General features: G+C 44.9%; 1 protein-coding gene across 2 annotated transcripts in view; it reads right to left on the bottom strand.

The window, feature by feature from the left end:
- LOC127610116 (cGMP-dependent protein kinase 1) overlaps positions 1-19823 on the bottom strand; it is a 103249-nt gene that overhangs the window by 59158 nt on the left and 24268 nt on the right. The window lies entirely within an intron of this gene.

Raw genomic sequence — 19823 nt, 5'->3', positions numbered from 1 at the left:
TAATATGGTCATGCGTCAGAAATGAGTCAAAGTCCGCGCGTTGTGTTACAGGTTGTATCGGATTTGGATAATAATAAAATGGAAAAAATAAATATCACTTTTTTGCATAGTTGCTTCACAACTAGCTTGAAACAAACAAAAAACAACAACCAGGCTGCTGATGCCTAAATCTAAATGGGAAAGTTTTATGTTCAAAGTTTGTGATATATTATTTCAAATGTTAAAAATAAATATAGAGATAAAAGCCCCCCCCCCCCCCCCCCAAAAGGCTTAGGTTGGTGTCAATTGTATTTGGGGTTTTTTCGCTATTCACATTTGTTTGGTTCTGTAAAAGAAGCCTGATGGTGGGATCTTTGTGTTTCTTAGCAATCAGCTGAAAGCATTTTTATTTCCCAGCCAATATTGCGCCCTCGAAAGGACTATCAAGAGCCAGGACAATGCCCGTGAAGAAAAATAACGCCACAATGCCCGGACATGAGTGTGAAATTTCACACTCGCCACTCACTTGTTCGCCCCAGTAATTGTTTATGTCCGACAAGAATTGTATTTGTCACATTATGCTGTGAAAGCGCTCACACACTTGCTTCAATGTCCTTCTTTTCTTCGCAGGGTTCTCAAGAAAAGTCAAAAGGCGGATCAATCTGCTGTTTTGCGGCTTTGATATTGATGCCGTTTTAAAAGAGGCTGACGAGAGGGTTTGCTCCTTTCAATTTTCTTCAACCTTCAACACCGGAGGGAACGTCTTTCTATGTCAAAGAGAGAACACGGCTGAACTATTTCAACCGGCGTGAGGTCCCGAGTCCAATTCCAGTTCTTCTTTCACCTCGTACTGCAATATCATTGGGAAACATGACTGGAGTTAAAAGATCACAGCAGTGTATATTTTGGAGCCCGACGCCAATTAGCGCCATTGGTAATTAGCCTTTTGCAATTTGAACTTTAATGAGCAAGTAAATGCAAGAAGCCCACGATAACATAAAATGAACACTTGCCTGAGCAATTAGCATAAGTTAACGTTGAGTATTCTTCTTCGGTCCACTCATCTTTTGACAGTCATCGGCGAGCGAGTGCTTATTAAAGTAAAATACTCCAATTACCGCGGAGCCTCCACGCCGAAACCTCGCGAAGAATCGCTCGAGACACACAAATTTCCCCTGCCTTTTTAGACTTTGGTGGAAACGCGGCGAACCGGCGGGGACTTAAAACGAGCGCATTGATTCACAAAGCGCAAACTGGAAGAAAACATTTTTTGGAAAGCTGTGTGGGGAAAGAGTTTTGATTGCTTGTTCTTCTTAGAACAACTAAGGGGGGTGGGGGGGAGCATTTTCCACATCTTCCATGGTGCAGTGCGGAGAGGCAGTCGTCACCTCTTTGAATGTGTCAAAATATTTTGGTCGAGCACTCCGCTCGCCGTTTTGATTGCAGTCATTTGCCTTCTATTTTGTGTCCAAGTCAAGGAAAAGAAAGTAATAAATCCGGCCATGTAGCAACAGGTTTATACGCTATAAAAACCTTTCAATGCTGCTCTTGTTAATCTTCCAGTATATGAGCTTGACTATTCACTGAAGGAGTGTCAATAGAAAACCATCAACACAACACATATACTGTATATATATATATACAGTATATGTACAGTATATAAAATCACTGACTAAAGGTCACTGATTTTTTTCTTTTTCATTATTACAATGTTATAAACAAAGTTAAGTTTTATCATGACAGTATGAGCAAGTAAATATGTCAGATCAAAAAAAGAACTGCCTTTATTTTATATTATATACATTAAAATTTTTGATTTATGTGAAGTGAATTCGAGAAAGGCCGTCTATTTTATTTTATTTTTTAAATGTATCCTTAAACATGACCGTTTAGTAATGCACTTCCAATAAAGTAATGGCAATAAGAAAAAAAAACGGTTGTCATTTTTATGCTCCGTGAGGTTGTCAGCGCCTACCGAAAGTAACAAATTAAACTTTTATTCATTCATTCATCTTCCGAGCAGCTTGATCCTCACTAGGGTCGCGGGGGGGTGCTGGAGCCTATCCCAGCTGTCTTCGGGCAGTAGGCGGGGGACACCCTGAATCGGTTGCCAGCCAATCGCAGGGCACACAGAAATGAACAACCATTCGCATCTCACACTCACACCTAGGGACAATTTAGAGTGTTCAATCAGCCTGCCATGCATGTTTTTGGAATGTGGGAGGAAACCGGAGCACCCGGAGAAAACCCACGCAGGCCCGGGGAGAACATGCAAACTCCACACAGAGAGGCCGGAGCTGGAATCAAACCCGGTACCTCTGCACTGTGAAGCCGACGTGCTAACCACTGGACTACCGGGCCGCCTAAGTAACTTTTAATCACACTTACTTACTTTAAAAAATATCTGTTAATCAGTAATCTGACGCCGTTACTTTTAACATCAGGTCATCAGTAATGTAACTTTGTTTAAAATAATCAGTAAATTAACTAAGTTACTTTTTAAATCAAGTCATCGCTAAAGTAACAAAGTTACTTTCAAAATCAGGTAATCAGTCACATAAGTTACTTTTTAAACCGAGTCATCAGTAAAGTAACTAAGTTACTTTTAAAATCCAGTAATGAGTAAGAGAAGTTACTTTTTAAATCAAGGAATCTGTAATTAGGTCACTTTTAAAATCAAGTAATCGGTCAAGTAACTCGGCTAATTTTCCAGTGACACACTCGGATCCAAAATTATGGAAGTTGGTGATCTGCCTCGGGCTCCCTCTCAACATGTTGGAGTCAAGAGTTCGTTTGATGACGTCACACGCCGTTTCTTTCAAGAGATACTAAAAGCATTCATGCATCCTCCCCCCTTGTGAGCAAGTGGCCAACGCTATTTCGCAGAAAATATCAAGAAAACCCATTGTGAGGTTTAAATTTTGGAGGTCAGCCTATGAGAATCGATTGAGCTCGAAGCATGTGAGAGACTCGCCGCTGTGTTTGTGCCCAAAGGGAACGGAAAAGAGTTTGGTCAGGTGATGAATAGAAATTGGAAAATTAGCTTTCACGCTTCAACCTAATGGAAATGGGCAGGAAAATAAAACAAAAGCTCTTGTCGGAACATCCAAACGCTGCGATAAATGAGGCAGCTGCTGCAAGTCTCGCATTTGCTCTCGAGGATAACCGACGCTAAGCATCAAACTCATTTTCGATCACTCAGTCATTGGTTCCGTTGTATGGAACAAACTATGAAATTAATGAATTCTTAAACGGGGATTACTGGGCTGTCATGACTTGACACGCTGAAGTTTGTAAATCAAAATCTACATGAAGATCAATCCAAACAGACAGATCGCGATCGATTTCAACGACCTGGACGATTTAAAACGTTCCCGAGGTTTGCTACATACCCAAATTCCATCCAAATCCAGATTCCCAAATGCATCGGATCAGGATTTTTGGAATCAAACTGACCATCACGGCGGCCCAGTAGTCCAGTGGTTAGCACGTCGGCTTCACAGTGCAGAGGTACCGGGTTCGATTCCAGCTCCGGCCTCCCTGTGTGGAGTTTGCATGTTCTCCCCGGGCCTGCGTGGGTTTTCTCCGGGTGCTCCGGTTTCCTCCCACGTTCCAAAAACTTGCGTGGCAGGCTGATTGAACACTCTAAATTGTCCCTAGGTGTGAGTGTGAGTGCGAATGGTTGTTCGTTTCTGTGTGCCCTGCGATTGGCTGGCAACCGATTCAGGGTGTCCCCCGCCTACTGCCCGGAGACGGCTGGGATAGGCTCCAGCACCCCCCCGTGACCCTAGTGAGGATCAAGCGGCTCGGAAGATGAATGAATGAATTAATGTTGGAGCAGAGGCGGCCCGGTAGCCCAGTGGTTAGCACGTCGGCTTCACAGTGCAGAGGTACCGGGTTCGATTCCAGCTCCAGCCTCCCTGTGTGGAGTTTGCATGTTCTCCCTGGGCGTGCGTGGGTTTTCTCCGGGTGCTCCGGTTTCCTCCCACATTCCAAAAACATGCGTGGCAGGCTAATTGAACACTCTAAATTGTCCCGAGGTGTGAGTGTGAGTGTGAATGGTTGTTCGTCTCTGTGTGCCCTGCGATTGGCTGGCAACCGATTCAGGGTGTCCCCCGCCTACTGCCCGAAGACAGCTGGGATAGGCTCCAGCACCCCCCGCGACCCGAGTGAGGATCAAGCGGCTCGGAAGATGAATGAAACTGACCATCACGACATTTCTAGAAACACGCAAAAAAATAATAATAATTATAATAATAATAATAATGCATCCTCTCATAACACAGCAGAGGGCAAACGAATGCAAACGTTTCAATGATTCGTCTTCCATCACGGTTTCGGTCTGTCAAGTGAAATGATGGATGGCATGAGAGCATGGTTGTGTTTTGTCTCGAAGGAAAAATGATTGATGTCCTTCTCAAGATCCGGGAGTTTAAGCATCAAGATTAGTTTAAAAGGGCTCTCAAAGACATGACCGCGGGGACAAAAGAAACATGAGCCGGCTGCTGCTGTTCAGCTTTTCATGGCTTTTCAACCTATTGGCTTTACTGCCCGGCATGCGAACATGCTCGTTTAGCGGTCTTGCCGGATTGAACAGGCTCCTTTATAAAACGCCGTCTTTTTAAACAGACGGGATTGATTCGACACCTTCCGGCCGATTTGTTGGCAGATTTAATTGCGTAAGACGCTACAAACTCAAGTTTTGTGTTGAAGTGGTCAACAATTTGACTCCGTACACTCCCAGAGAGAAATGGAGTAATGGGGCCTTTTGTGGTACACGGGTGGCGCTTTTGTAGCGCCGATACTTTTGTTTTTAAATACAGATTTTTTTTGCGCACCGCAAACAGCCGACGGTGCGCCTTATAATCCGGTGCGCCTTATATGTGATGTTACAGTCTCTTTATAGTCCCCATTGCGTTCCTCTGTTTGTGTTCCTATGCCATCTAGTGGTAATCATTAGCAGGAACCAATTATAGCGTAAAAGACGTACGCTCAAACAGACAATTACTCAGTGTGCTCTGCGCCGCCATTACGAAACGCAGAAAGCATAGTTAACTCCTGACTAAACGAAGGAAGGAGACAAGCAAGACGTCTAAGGATATTTGTGGATGTGAGCCCATGAAGTTCGCGTGCCTTTTGGTTGAATCAATTGTCTTCCTAACTTTTGTCTTTCAATTATTTTATTTTTTGTAATGCCATTTGTATTTATATGTTACGTGTCCGTTTTAATGGGTTTGTTACAGCCGCGGTGGTTGTGAAGGCTTTATATAAATAAAGCTGCTTTGTATTGTCTTGTATTCCTTTAGCGTAGCTCCATCTAGTGGACGCATAGCGCAATCGCAGCCACTATTGTAGTTGTAGCTTCTATTCTATGCGCCTCGAAATGTGGTGCGCCTTATATGCAAAAACAGTTTTAAAAGAAGCCATTCGTTGAAGGTGAGCCCGATACTCCGAAGCGCAGAAAATACGGTCATTTAAAAGGGGCTTCTATTAAACCACTTTTGATGTCAGGGTCAAGTAAACAATTGAAGAGGGTGTTGATCGGACATGACGAGGAAACATTTGTCACGGTTTGCTTTAACAGGAATGGATGGCCAGCATCGTCGGATAAGTGTCGACCTTTTGAAAAGGACATGGCACACACACAGACACACACACACACACACACACACACACACACAAGGGTGTATTTATCAACCCGGACTTGGCTTTTGGATCCACGCGAGGATAAACGCCAGCATAATTTCACATTGTCATGCACAAAACTAATAATTTCCTGCGTGGAAGCAGGCCATTAATTATTGAACTCAGTGGTGTGTGCCAGTTTGGACATCGCTGGAATGTTTGCAGTGAATGGCCGCATTGAATTTGATGAATGCGGCTCTTCTAAAAAGAACAAGTTCATTAAATGCGGGCGGGATTGGCTCTCATTACTATGGATTATTTTTTTTGTTTTGTTTTTGGGCTGCATTTCATTATGCCTGTTTTATGACAGCGGTAGGTGCAGAAGCTTATTTAAATATTATGCAAATACACCACGGGGAAAATAAACACCTCCACTGGGCAGCACATCTGATGGCCGAGTAAGTGCAGGACGTGCGGTCAAAACTCAAATAGGGAGCGCGTTTGTGGAAAATCGAGACGCGGAATTAAAAATGCATACAATTTTGCATGCGTAATGACTGTCACCAGATGTGTGTTTTTCTTTTCGCTCCCACGCTGGATGCGTCTCAGCATGCCATCTTTTAAGCCCACCCTGAGGGACTTTGGCTTTTGTCTTTGGCGGATCATTTGAATGCACGCGGCATTGCGCGCCACGTTGAGGGATGTCGGGAAAGCACCGTCACTCCTGTCTCAAGATCACATGAGATTCTGGAGGCCTTCCAGAGAGCCGCTGTCTTTTGGGTCGACTTTATCTCTCACTGGTGCTAAAAATATCTGGCAGTAGAAGCAACATGAGTGACTGCTTGGTCCTTTTCTGAGCTGCATCGTTTGGATGGCACTTGGCCCGTGATGGTGTGGGGGGCGGGACAAGATTGCAGTTTTTTTTTTTTTTGCGTACAAGTTTTAATGAGGCGATTTACTGTTTTTGATGAATCACCTGTAAGAATCTATTAAAATAGGGTGATATAGTTTTGACATTGGAGACTTGAGTGGAGGGCGTTCCCTCCAGAGGCCCACCTGCCGCTGATCTAGCTCATTATGCAGCTGCCTTTATCAACCCAGCCATGCTGACAAATGATTGTCGGATTATTTCGGCCTTGCTCACGACTCCTGTCTCCAAGTGCCTGATTATTTTCGACATTCAAGACTTTTTGCCTCTTTGCTTCTCGCCACATTTTTGTCTTCGTATTTCAGCGACCAGCAATACACATTGATGCCTTGATACTCCTTGCCTTTTTCCCCAAGTTTTTATTTGTTGTTTTGTCTCCTGTTGTACTTTGCAGCTACTGCGTTTGGTAAACACCGGCAAAATTTTTTTGTTTACGATCTTATCCTTGTCTGCATTTTGGAGTTCCGCTCCTATCTCGATTATTATGGAGATTTAACTAGATTTAACTAATGGACTAGTACTCCATGCAACATCTTACAATATACAATACATTCATTCATTCATTCATTCATCTTCCTAACTGCTTGATCCTCACTAGGGTCGCGGGGGGTGCTGGAGCCTATCCCAGCCAATCGCAGGGCACACATAGACGAACAACCATTCACACTCACACTCACATCTAGGGACAATTTTAGAGTGTTCAATCAGCCTGCCATGCATATTTTTGGAATGTGGGAGGAAACCGGAGCACCCGGAGAAAACCCACGCAGGCCTGGGGAGAACATGCAAACTCCACACAGGGAGGCCGGAGCTGGAATCGAACCCGGTACCTCTGCACTGTGAAGCCGACGTGCTAACCACTGGACTACCGGGCCACCCATATACAATACAATACCTGTTTATTTACATACAACAGCTGCAGATTTGTACCCCACTTTAGCTAGCGGATTGCTCCCGAAAGGATTCAACATCCAAATGAGGAGTGGGAAAAGCAGATTAAATTCATCCCGAATGGTTCACGCCGAGGCCGTAACATCGAATGGTCAGAATGTGTTTTCCCTTCCCCTGATCTTTTGCGATGGCGGGGCTCGGGAACATCAAGTAACAGGATGCCGGGGAATTAAAATCCCACGGAGGATAATGGAGCGCACATGCTGAAATGTCATCCCGCTGGACCTTTTGTCGCCACCCGGATGAGCCGATGCGATCCCAATCGAGTGGAGTCACAAAGAAGGCGATAGCGTATCATATTCCAACGTTGTTTGTCTTGTTTTGTTTTGTTTTTTGTCCCGGTGATGAATGAGCCGTTGGTTTACAATACGTGGGTGACACAAGGCACCTGAAGTTTGTGACGTCACAGAAAGCCTCTTCAATTGCCTTCTTTGTGACAGTTTGAAGGGTTTGCTGAAATGAGCCGAAAAACATTCGCAATCTATTTTGGGCAGACATGGAATCTATTCAGCAGAGGCTGAAAAGGCTCCTTAGAAATCACCATCTGCTGTCTTTGATAGATGAAAGATGATGATCAAAATTGTTGTTTGGTCCCACGTTTGAAAGTAAGTGCTTCTTAAAAAAAAATGTCTCTTTCTCCAGCAGGAAAAAAAAAAAAAATCACAGGATTGATTGTTTTCACCTTGATCGAAAATAAAATGACGGAATCTCTAAATGTAATTAAAATGGGGTGGAGAAAAATACCATTTTCAAGCAGTAGGTAAGAAAAAAAAAAGTTATTTTTATTTACTCGATGGCTCAAAGACAATAATCGACTTTTTAGAGCCCAGGAAAAAAATTGAACGATAAATTGATTTTTAAGGATCTGGCCGAGGCAAAATGAGGCAAATGCACTGTGAACAACCTCCAGGCAGACCTGCTGGCAAGGAAACCGGAGTTCAGAACATTCAAGATTTATTTATGGGGGGAAAAAAATAAATAAACACCTTCCTTCGAGTCAGTCATTAAATCTCAAGCAGACCCTGAGAAAAGGGACGTAAAAGCAACGCCCATTCCGAAGACAAATAACGGTAAAAGCAGCACAGACGCGGATGCGAGTCAACTGATCAAAAAGATGAGCCGCGGTTGCCGTGGCAACAAGACGCCGCTACAGATTGTTGCTTTAAGAAACCTCAAACAGCCCCAAGAATCTAATCCGCCAAGAGCCATTAGATCCTCCTAAACCCAAACAAACAGATATTTATAGCCGCATCGGCTCCGGCAAAATGATTCTCTTACGAAAGAGCCGCTGAGTGAAAACTTTTTGAGGCTAATTAATGACACAAAGCAACATTTTATGATTTCTAATTCCTTCTGTTCGAAGAAGTGTCATATTCCTCGAGTTATGGGTTGGGTACAGACTGAAGTGTTTCGTGAGCACAAACACACACACACACAAAAAAAAAGGAGCAAGGGAATTATGCGATATTAATGAGCTGAGAAGAAACCGGTGTTGGAAATGACAAGAATACTGCCGGTTGTTGTTTCTCGCTTTATGTGGGCGAAGGGAATAAAAGCCGGAGGAGGATGCGGAGTTGCAAAAGCAGAGCGAGAGGGACAAGACAATGTGCAAATGAACAAGAGAATCAAAATCCGGATCACTCGCACCTTTGCCGCTTTCATGCACCAATAATGATAACAAGTTAATTATGATTAAGGTATGATTAATGATTAACTAAATTATTAACTAATTATTATGACTAACTATTAATCAAACCTTAACTAAAATGCCAATAAACCATTCACCGATTCGGTCAAAAAAATGGATCATGAATGGAATAACTTCTTTCTCGGGCCCTTAATTAGTCGTTCCTACCGACTGCTGTCAGGCTGCTGAATAAAAATAACAACAATAATAACAATAATAATGATAATTAAGGCGGCCCGGTAGTCCAGTGGTTAGCACGTGGGCTTCACAGTGCAGAGGTACCGGGTTCGATTCCAGCTCCGGCCTCCCTGTGTGGAGTTTGCATGTTCTCCCCGGGCCTGCGTGGGTTTTCTCCGGGTGCTCCGGTTTCCTCCCACATTCCAAAAACATGCGTGGCAGGCTGATTGAACACTCTAAATTATTCCTAGGTGTGAGTGTGAGTGTGAATGGTTGTTCGTCTCTGTGTGCCCTGCGATTGGCTCGCAGCCGATTCAGGGTGTCCCCCGCCGACTGCCCGAAGACAGCTGGGATAGGCTCCAGCACCCCCCGCGACCCTAGTGAGGATCAAGCGGCTCGGAAGATGAATGAATGAATGAATGAATGAATGATAATTAAATGATGTGAAAGACAATTGTAAATAGCACTGCGATTTATCCATTTTGTGTTTATATTGCACTTAATTGAACGGTGTTTGTTGTTTTTTTTCTTCTGTCTTCTTTTCACCTACATTCTTGCTGCTGGAGGCTGTAAATTTCCCCAGTGTGGGACAAATGAAGGATATCTTATCTTATCTTATCTTATCTTATCTTATCTTATCTTAATGCTCGCAACAACACTACAGCAAATCAAAAACATAAAAAAAAAAAAAAGCTCATCACAACAGCATTTTGTCCCGATGTGTGAGCGTGAGCCCGAATGGTTGTTCGTAATCTGTGTGCCCTGCGATTGGCTGGCAACCGGTTCAGGGTGTCCCCCGCCTACTGCCCGAAGACGGCCCGGATAGGCTGCAGCACGCCCGTGACCCTCGCAAGGATAGAGCGGATCAGAAAATGGATGGATATTGAGTTTGGTTATTCGTTTCCTTTGAAGATTAAACATCAATAAATGGCAACCTTCATTAACTTCCTAAGTTTAAATGTGTTGCTGTGCTAACAAAGTTCCCTGTCTTGTACAGCGCTTTGCTATGTTGTGCTAGTAGCTGACTAGGGCATCACAATATGGCACCGCAGTCCTTCTACATTAGTATGCACATGCAAATTTACCGATTTTCGGGTCAAAGCAAACTTTTGAAGCAGCGAGGAGCCGTAAAAGTAGATGGCGTTGAACTAAATGCCCAAATTGGACAAAAACAACCATCCTGGAAGTGGAAACTCACGACTCGTGACACTTCATTAGAAGCCTGCGATGACGCTAACGTGACTGTGAAAAGCGAGAAACGTTCGGCCTGCTCCTTCAATGTCATTCTCGAGCCACGCATCCGGGCCGATGCAGCTGCTTAGCCCCAATGAAAGCAAGCTGCGGAAATGAAAGCGGCCCGCCGTGGCACATCTGCATTCTGGTATTGTCTAATTAAGTCCGGTCGGCGTGAAAGAAACAGTACGTGCGTGCGACGCGGTCTCTTAGCCGCTAATTACGCATCGGGAATATGACCGTTTTTTTTTTTTTTTTTGGGCTTGCACTCCTGCTCGGGCGATCAATCAGATTGTCAACACACAAGAGCCGCGACGGAAAGCTCAACTCTACACCGATTCAGATGTACTAATTGAATGGAAACGCAAAGGTGCTCTTGATCGGGGCTCTCCAAACGGCGGGCCGCAGATTGCAGACTGGCGCCATTTGTTGTTGGCTCGCAGAGAGAGACTGAACAAAAAAATATTGTGCCCTGCCGTAATTAAAATCGATGGGCACATTTTTTTTCACGCTAGTTGCACGCACAATTTATTCGTGTGTGTGTGTATTCTTGTGCGTGAGGTCCGCAGGATGTGAAAGGTGCGCATTTCGCCTGCAGGCATTTTTTTATTTTGCAAAAACAAACAGCTCATATATTTTGCTGTGACCAGATTGTCCTCAAATGTAACAGGTAACATGGCAGCCATTGTTGGGCCATTCAGACGTCATGTCCAAATAATCTGTACCAATTTTGCAACGGAGTGTCTCCGCATGAAGGCAGTGAAGCTGTCCAAGTGTAAAAATAATGAATGTAAATAATTCAGGTACTTGAGTGCTCGGTTTTTGGTGTCACGTCACAACCGAAGCAACATGAGGCAATGGAGTGGAACGCAGTATTCAACGGTCTCCTGCAAACAAACGGCTGAGTGAACTATTTTATTTATTCATTGCTGCAGGAAGAGTTAATTTCATTTAAGTTCATTTTTGGCCTTATATGGCGCACTCCTAGACCATGTTTCCTGAAGACCACCCATCTCAGATTCGATTCCCCCCACCCCATTCAAAAAGGCAACTCACAATGACATTTGAAAACTAGAAGAAAGTGGCTCTTTAAATGCGTGAAGAATTCCCATCAATTAATTAACACAAATATTTCCCGTGGTTACTATGTCGCAACAAAACAGCATAGACATCTTTTTTTTCATCTTCCGAACCGCTTGATCCCCACTAGGGTCGCGGGGGGTGCTGGAGCCTATCCCAGCCGTCTTCGGGCAGTAGGCGGGGGACACCCTGAATCGGTTGCCAGCCAATCGCAGGGCACACATAGACGAACAACCATCCGTGCTCACACTCACACCTAGGGACAATTTGGAGTGTTCAATCAGCCTGCCATGCATATTTTCGGAATGTGGGAGGAAACCGGAGCACCCGGAGAAAACCCACGCAAGCCGGAGCTGGAATCGAACCCGGTACCTCTGCACTGTGAAGCCGACGTGCTAACCACTGGGCTACCGGGCCGCCCAGAGCATAGACAGGTGAAGAAAAAAATTATTATTTGGAATAAATAAAATAAGATTTTTCGTGCCAACCAAGTGACGTTGGCCGATCTCCCACTGCGCCCCCGATAATCTCTCAAGGCGCTCACACAGGTGCCGCAGCACAGTGGGTGGAACTCACAGCCCTGAATGTCAAAATTGGGAGTCGTTTCAGAAATCCCTGGCTCCAAAAAATGATGCAAAAAGGTGAAAGCGGCCCAGTTGCAGGCATGCGAGTTGACGCTCGCAAGCGTCAGGAGTCAAAATATTGTCACGGACTTCGTTTTGATTCGGGGGCTTTTTGTGATGGAAAACAAAAATCAATCCAAGAATTCGCCAAACGTCGAATGCGCACAAACGATGAAAACAAAAATTTTAATTTTGCATCAATTCGATTTTTTTTTCCAGAGCTCTCCTTTACTTTGTGCTCAGGCCAAAGCCCTGTCTAATATAAAAGCATTACACTGCCAAGGAACTATGTCGACATGAGGGGGTGGAGCTCCTTGACAAACACTGCTTTTGCCACCGTCACTGCATTTAGGTTTTTCGCTCAGAATCTTCAAGCTAGATTTCTGTAAACACAAACACGTTCCCACTTACAGACTCAGGCACACACACACACACACACACACACACAAAAGGAAATGTGTATTGCACTATGGTGAAGGTGCTCGGTGGCGGTAATCAAAGTTCAAAAAGAGATCAAACAGAGAAGCTTTATCTGAACTCAATAAGAAGTGTGAAAAGAGAGGAATTGAAAAGAAAGCCTTACAGTATCTCAGTGTCACTCTTGATTCCGTTGACTTAACCAGATTGAAAAGTCCCCTCTCAGGCAAACACTTTCGCAGCAAATTTCAAGTCAACATGCAGGCGACACAGTCTCTTTCTTTGTGTTTTGCAGCTTTGAGAGGCATATAAGGTAGCATTAATTTTTTAACGTGAAGGCAAAGATTGCTTGATGGGACGGCGTACTATTCAAAGGGGATATATTATGGAAAGTTGACTTTTTAATCACTTCTATATAAATAGTCGGGTCTCTGGAGTGCCCGTCCACCCATAAAATGTGAAGTTTAACAACCAGGTAAATCCTTCGTCAGCTGCCTATTTTTGAAAATGTGTCTGTGAGTGAGCTGGTCTGAATTTTGATGGCTATTAACGTAACAGAGGAGCTAATTTGCATAATACTGTCCTCACACTGAGTACTTCCCCATGTGTTGGCACCTCAGATGAGAAAAGATTAGCCATTTCCAAGTGACACTTAAAGACCAGTAGTCACGATAACGAAAATTCACACACAAAACAACAGAATTAAACATTGTCCTGAAACATCAACAATTTCAATTCGTTCCGCAAACGCCCGCTAGCTTAATGCTAATAACAGCGCGAGGCTAACAGAAATCTTACAGTAATCGTAAACCTCCAAACAACTACAACAATGAAAACGTTTCACAAGCAACAGGACAGCTGGGACCTTTGTTTTGAGTTGTGAAACAAAAAAAAACTATCATGTCCCCTTTAAGCATCCTAAAAAGAATAAACCGCATCGGGCACACACCATTTATCATGCCTCAAGTTGAAGAACTCTCAAATGGTATCAGAGCTCGGGGATCGTTACTAATTACGTCTTTCACGGTGCGGCGCATTCATCGGCCTCTCAGGAGCTAAAAATGGGCATCCCGCCTGACACAAAGGCCACCTTGGCCTTTATCTATCAGGAGAAAATGAGGGACAAACAAATACCGGATAGTAAGATGGAAATGAGCCGAGAAGGCTGGACGGAGGACGATGAAGAAAAAAGAAAAAGAAAGACAAGACGATGAGTGAGTGTGGGGCGCGAGTGACAAGAGGACAGATTGAGGTCAACCCGGGTGGAAAATGTGAGGCGGAGTGAAATGTGTCTGTCTCCCGGAGTTTGAGAAGTTGGAATTAAAAAACAAAGTACCTGTGAGAGTGTGCGTGGGTGTAAAGTGACAAGAACATAGCGTTGCAAAGTGGAAAGGCTATTTGTTCATGCCCAATTTTGGCCAGCTAGTTTTGCGTTCAAATATTAGCATGGAGGTAATTAGCATGGAGTATGCGAAAAATCGACAACACTAAACTACAGTAAATCAACTGAATTGAATGATTTTCTTTTTACGTTTTAAGACCTTATTGCCCAAATTGTTTCAAGTTTAGAAAGCAGAGCTACTTCTCCAAACTTGTTAGTTAGCTACTGCTTGGCTTGATGGTGTTGCTAGCTTAAAAGCTAATACCAACAGCTTATTTTTCCTAGCTGGCTAGCTTGTCCTGAGTCAATATTGTTGCTTGCTTCGAGGCTACCATTAGCACCAGCTCACCGAGAAATTTCCAAGTATCCTTTTTATTACTTTTATGAACTCAAATGTTTATTACCATTTTAAAGAAATGAAAAACTACAGTCTCGAATAGTAAATGACATCTACATGGCGTTTTTCATGACTGAAAATGACATCAACAATGCAGTCGCGTAAGGAAGGTAGGAAGGGAGCACTTGAGCAAGTGCTTACCTTCGTGTAACCCCCCCTCCAAAAAAAAAAATCTTTATTTCAAATTTAGGAAGCAAGTAACGATTAGCACTAATATCGCCATTCCACTCACACCATAAACAGCGCTCGGCTTAACTGCAGTGTATCTCCAACAAGTAAAAATATCTTTCAGACCTTGTAGACGGTCACACCAGAGGAACGCATGAAGAACTGGATCGCTGAAAAGACAACAACCCAAAAAGAAAGAATCGCCAAAGCAATTGAAATGAGTCGGCTGGGGAAAGTTGGAAAATAATGAGATTGGCTACGCTGCAACATGGGCGCCGGCAAAAAGTGCTTAATGTCACTCGAACACTAATTGGTGTTCGTTTTTTTTTTTTTTCTTCCTTCGGCATTTTGGAATTAAGTCTCTAAACCAGTCATTGCCTTACCACTGTGTTGCGACACATTTGTGTGCTGTGAGTGATCATCAGGAGCGCTGCGGGAAATGATCCAATTTCACCTAATTGAAAGCGAAAGCGATTATTTACTGACTGCAGAATCAAATAAGGTGTATTTGTTCATCTATCGAAGCCGGCGATATATAGCGACGGACCGAACAGTTCGATGCTTTTCCACCTGAAGGCAGAACCTTTTGCAAAAATACGGGATTAGCTTTGAGTTAAAAAAAAAGAAATCAATTAGGCCCTCATCCCACATTGAGCAAGTACATTTGTGCAAATTGACGGGAAATGATCATTATTTTAGTCAGCCTTTTTGTTTGGGGGGTAGGTGCATGAAAAAAAAAAAATCTGCCATGGGTTGCCCAACCCTGCTCTCAAGTGCGTGAATTTTTCAAGGCGAAATATTGCATCAGCACAGTCGGAAGTGAAGTAAGAATTCCATGTGTGCTTTATTGAATAACAACCTTTTGATTGAATAATCGCAGCCTTTGTTTCTTTGCCTAGACGGTGCCATCGCTTTGACCAGCAATTGGACACGTACGGCAGCCTGGATGGCAAACCTTTGGTTGTTGTTTTTTTTTAAGTATTATTATTATTATTATTATTCATTCATTCATTCATTCATCTTCTGCGCCGCTTGATCCTCACTAGGGTCGCGGGGGTGCTGGAGCCTATCCCAGCCGTCTCCGGGCAGTAGGCGGGGGACACCCTGAATCGGTTGCCAGCCAATCGCAGGGCACACAGAAACGAACAACCATTCACACTCACACTCACACCTAGGGACAATTTAGAGTGTTCAATCAGCCTGCCACGCATGTTTTTGGAATGTGGGAGGAAACCGGAGCACCCGGAGGAAACCCACGCAGGCCCGGGGAGAACATGCAAACTCCACACAGGGAGGCCGGAGCTGGAATCGAACCCGGTACCTCTGCACTGTGAAGCCGACGTGCTAACCATTATGGGCAGCACGGTGGAAGTGTAGAGCAGGACGTCCTCACAGTGCAAGGCGCAGGGTTCGATTCTGGCTGCGGCATTCCTGTGTGGAGTTTGCATATTCACCTGCGTGGCTTTTCTCCGGGTATTCCGGTTTACTCCCACATTCGGATGGTTGTTCGTCTCTGTATGCCCTGCGATTGGCTGGCAACCAGTTCAGGGTGTCCCCCGCCTACTGCCCGAAGACGGGCTGGGATAGGCTCCAGCAGGCCCCGCAACCCTCGTGAGGATACGCGAATGAGAAAATGGATGGATGGATGGATGGATGGATGGATGGACTATTATCATGGTCCCCACTCCATGTCAAGTAACATGAGGACTCAACATCGCAACAGATTTGACAACTTAATCCCACGTAGCTGAGCGCGTCAGTCTTACTCGGCTTTGGAGAAGCGTTCCCCCAAACTGCGGCGGCAATACTTTTAAGGTCTGCTTCGCTTAAGTTGCCAGGCAACTATGACAGCGCAGTGGCTTTGGGTGTGCGCGCACTTGTCTTTCTGCAATCCCAAGCATTTGCTATTTTCATACTGCTTATCAGCACGCGAAGAGATGAGGGAAATCAAAAGGTGGCGGTGGGGGGTGGGGGGGAATCCTTATCATTAGTGCATGAACAGAGTGATAATAACGCCGGAGTGCCGGTTGTGGTGCGAACCAGAGGTGCCCCTTCTAATTAGCTTCACACATTGCGTCCTTTTCGCATGCGTGACACGCAGTCACACTCTAGTGCCGCCGCTGATTGCGTCTATCGTGCCAGATCACAGAGGGTCCGACTGAAAAATTTCAATTGAAAGACATTCAAGGAAGGGTGTGGTGGGGGGGTGGGGGTGGGGTTAAATTTTTTTAACTCTTTGTTTAAGACCACCTCAATCAAATCAAGATCATCCATCCATTCATCCATCCATTTTCTGATGCATGCCAGAGCCTATCCCAGCTGTCTTCGGGAAGTAGGCGGGGGACACCCTGAACCGGTTGCCAGCCAATCGCAGGGCACACAGAAACGAACAACCATCCACGCTCACACTCACACCGAAGGGACAATTTGGAGTGTTCAATGAGCCTGCCATGCATGTTTTTGGAATGTGGGAGGAAACCGGAGTACCCGGAGAAAAGCCACGCAGGCCTGGGGAGGATATGCAAACTCCACACAGGAAGGCCGCAGTCGGAATCAAACCCTGGACCTCTGCACTGTGAGGTCGACGCACTAACCACTGTACCACCGGTGTTCCCCAACTCAAGACCAATACAGCATTTTTTTTTCCTAGTTGACTTTGGGTGAGAGGTTGCTTACACTTTGAATTAGTCACTAACAAGTTGCGGGGCACGTTAAACAAACAGGCATTACCGATCACAAACTAAGGACAATTACGAGACTTCTGATGAACCCGAGCACTATAATACCCGGAAAAGACCCACGCACAGACTAGAGCCAAGATTGTAACCCAGAACCTCGAAACTTTCACACTCAACCACTCGTTTCACTTTTCCGGCTCATTTGGGTACGTCTGTACGGCAATAAAGAAGCTTCTGGAACATCGATGTTTAACTTTGGTTTTTATCTAATCCCGCCATTGTCCCATGACTGCGAGCACAAAACGGGATATTGGTGCTCAGCTTTTTTGGGTGTTTCTGGTCAAACACGACCACAAAAAAATAATAATAATAATAATAATAATAATAATAGGGGGCGGCCCGGTAGTCCAGTGGTTAGCACGTCGGCTTCACAGTGCAGAGGTACCGGGTTCGATTCCAGCTCCGGCCTCCCTGTGTAGAGTTTGCATGTTCTCCCCGGGCCTGCGTGGGTTTTCTCCGGGTGCTCCGGTTTCCTCCCACATTCCAAAAACATGCGTGGCAGGCTGATTGAACACTCTAAATTGTCCCTAGGTGTGAGTGTGAGTGCGAATGGTTGTTCGTCTCTGTGTGCCCTGCGATTGGCTGGCAACCGATTCAGGGTGTCCCCCGCCTACTGCCCGAAGACAGCTGGGATAGGCTCCAGCACCCCCCACGACCCTAGTGAGGATCGAGCGGCTCGGAAGATGAATGAATGAATGAATGAATGAATAATAATAGGCCGAGGGGCAGAGTTCTCAAAATGACAAGTTTGAAGCCAGCCATCCTCTCGCCCTTGCCTGGAATTATAATTCTGATTGTAGGGTGTCAGTGAGACTAAAAGACGTCTGATGAGCGCTTGGAGCCATAACAGATAAATTTCCACGTCTGCTTTTCAGCCCGGAGGCTGGAGAGAGCAAGGTGACACATGCGATGAGGTGCGGGAAGACGGCAACAGCAATGATCCCCGTAACAAAATAGAGAGATGGCGACAAGTGCCGACAGACGCGTGGGATTTGAAAATCCCAGGTGTTGTTTGAACTCGATGAAAGACGCGCACAATAAAAAGTCGACCAGCCGCTTGAGCGCGGCGGTAAGAAAGAGCAATGGAACTCCACACTGAGTACAAGTGGGGAGGAGGTAAACACGGATACCGATTGTTATCCGCGGGTATTTACCCGGGAACCGCACGTCTTCAATCATCCATTTTGAAAGAGCCGCATGAGAAAATTTCATGTCACGTCACATACTTCAAACCCCAAAGACGAGACTTCCACTTCAACGTGGGCCAGACGGTCAACCAAGTACAAAGAGATTCTGCAAACCCCAGCTTAGCAAACAACTATTCACTGACTTGATAGGAATTACATTTCTGACTGATGTTTGATTTTCTTGCCTTCCAGTCCTGGAATATTTCTGACGTACCTCAAAGAATGTCAAGAGACCAGAAAGCGCTGATGCCGTTTTTGCATAGCTGATTAAGATTTCAAAAGGCCTTCAGAAATTGCACTCTTTTTGGTCTTTTTGGAGAAAAATGAAATATTTTGGCTTTTTGGGGCCATCTTTGATCTTTGAGAGAACTGTTAAATATGTGACGCGTTGTCTGTTAAAATGTGGGAATATTTACAGTGCATTCAACTTGATCCAAAGCTAATCTAGACATTCAAAAAAAAAAACAACAACAAAGCTGCTTTCTGCGTAATTGTAGGAAGCCACTTTTTCAAAAATGCCATCTCCAGAGTTGGGGAAGACCCCCCCCCCCCCCCCCACGACACCCCGCGTGTGCTTGACACTTAAGAATTTCTTTCTCCTCCCTGCGCTTGCGTCAGTCTCGCCATGACATGAGCCCAATCACGGCCAAGAATGTGCCGCTTTAAGCGGCCTTGCCTGCCACCAAGCCTCAGTCAAAGCTGTGGTTCTTATTTCGCCCCCCCCCCACCCCCCCGTCTCTTCCTCTCCCTGCCGTCTTTCACCTGCAATGCATCGGCCTGATCAAATCGCAGAGCAAGGCGCTTTAAGCGGCCTCACCAGTGGCCGAGCCTTGATCAAAGTGTTGGTTCTTTTTTTTTTTTTTCTCCAAGCAAGCAAACCAATAATTGAAATGTATCAAATTATTCCAAATCAGTTTTCAAAAATAACTGATTTATTCCTCCGCCCCCCTTCCCCCCACGCCTGTATGTCCTGGAATTTTTCTGACGCACCTTCTCGAGATTTCACCGAACCTCATACCGGTAAGTCAAGTCAAGTCAAGCCGCACTTCAATTACAGCAGTGCGTCAAATTGCTCCCTTTGCCGAAGTCATGTCAAAGCAAAAATAATGGGAAGAATTTTGCCTTGAAAACCTGTCAAATCCAGAAGCTTTTCGCCAATCCCCCCCCACCCCCCCAAAAAGGAAGAAAGTGCTCTGAGCATCAATGACCGACCGCATTGAATATGGAAGCCCGACATAGAAACTGTCAATGT

The sequence above is a fragment of the Hippocampus zosterae genome, chromosome 11 (genome assembly GCF_025434085.1).
Source record: "Hippocampus zosterae strain Florida chromosome 11, ASM2543408v3, whole genome shotgun sequence".
In the NCBI taxonomy this organism is placed as follows: domain Eukaryota; kingdom Metazoa; phylum Chordata; class Actinopteri; order Syngnathiformes; family Syngnathidae; genus Hippocampus; species Hippocampus zosterae.
Note: the sequence above shows the minus strand (reverse complement) of the source record. Positions and strands in the feature narration are given on the sequence as shown.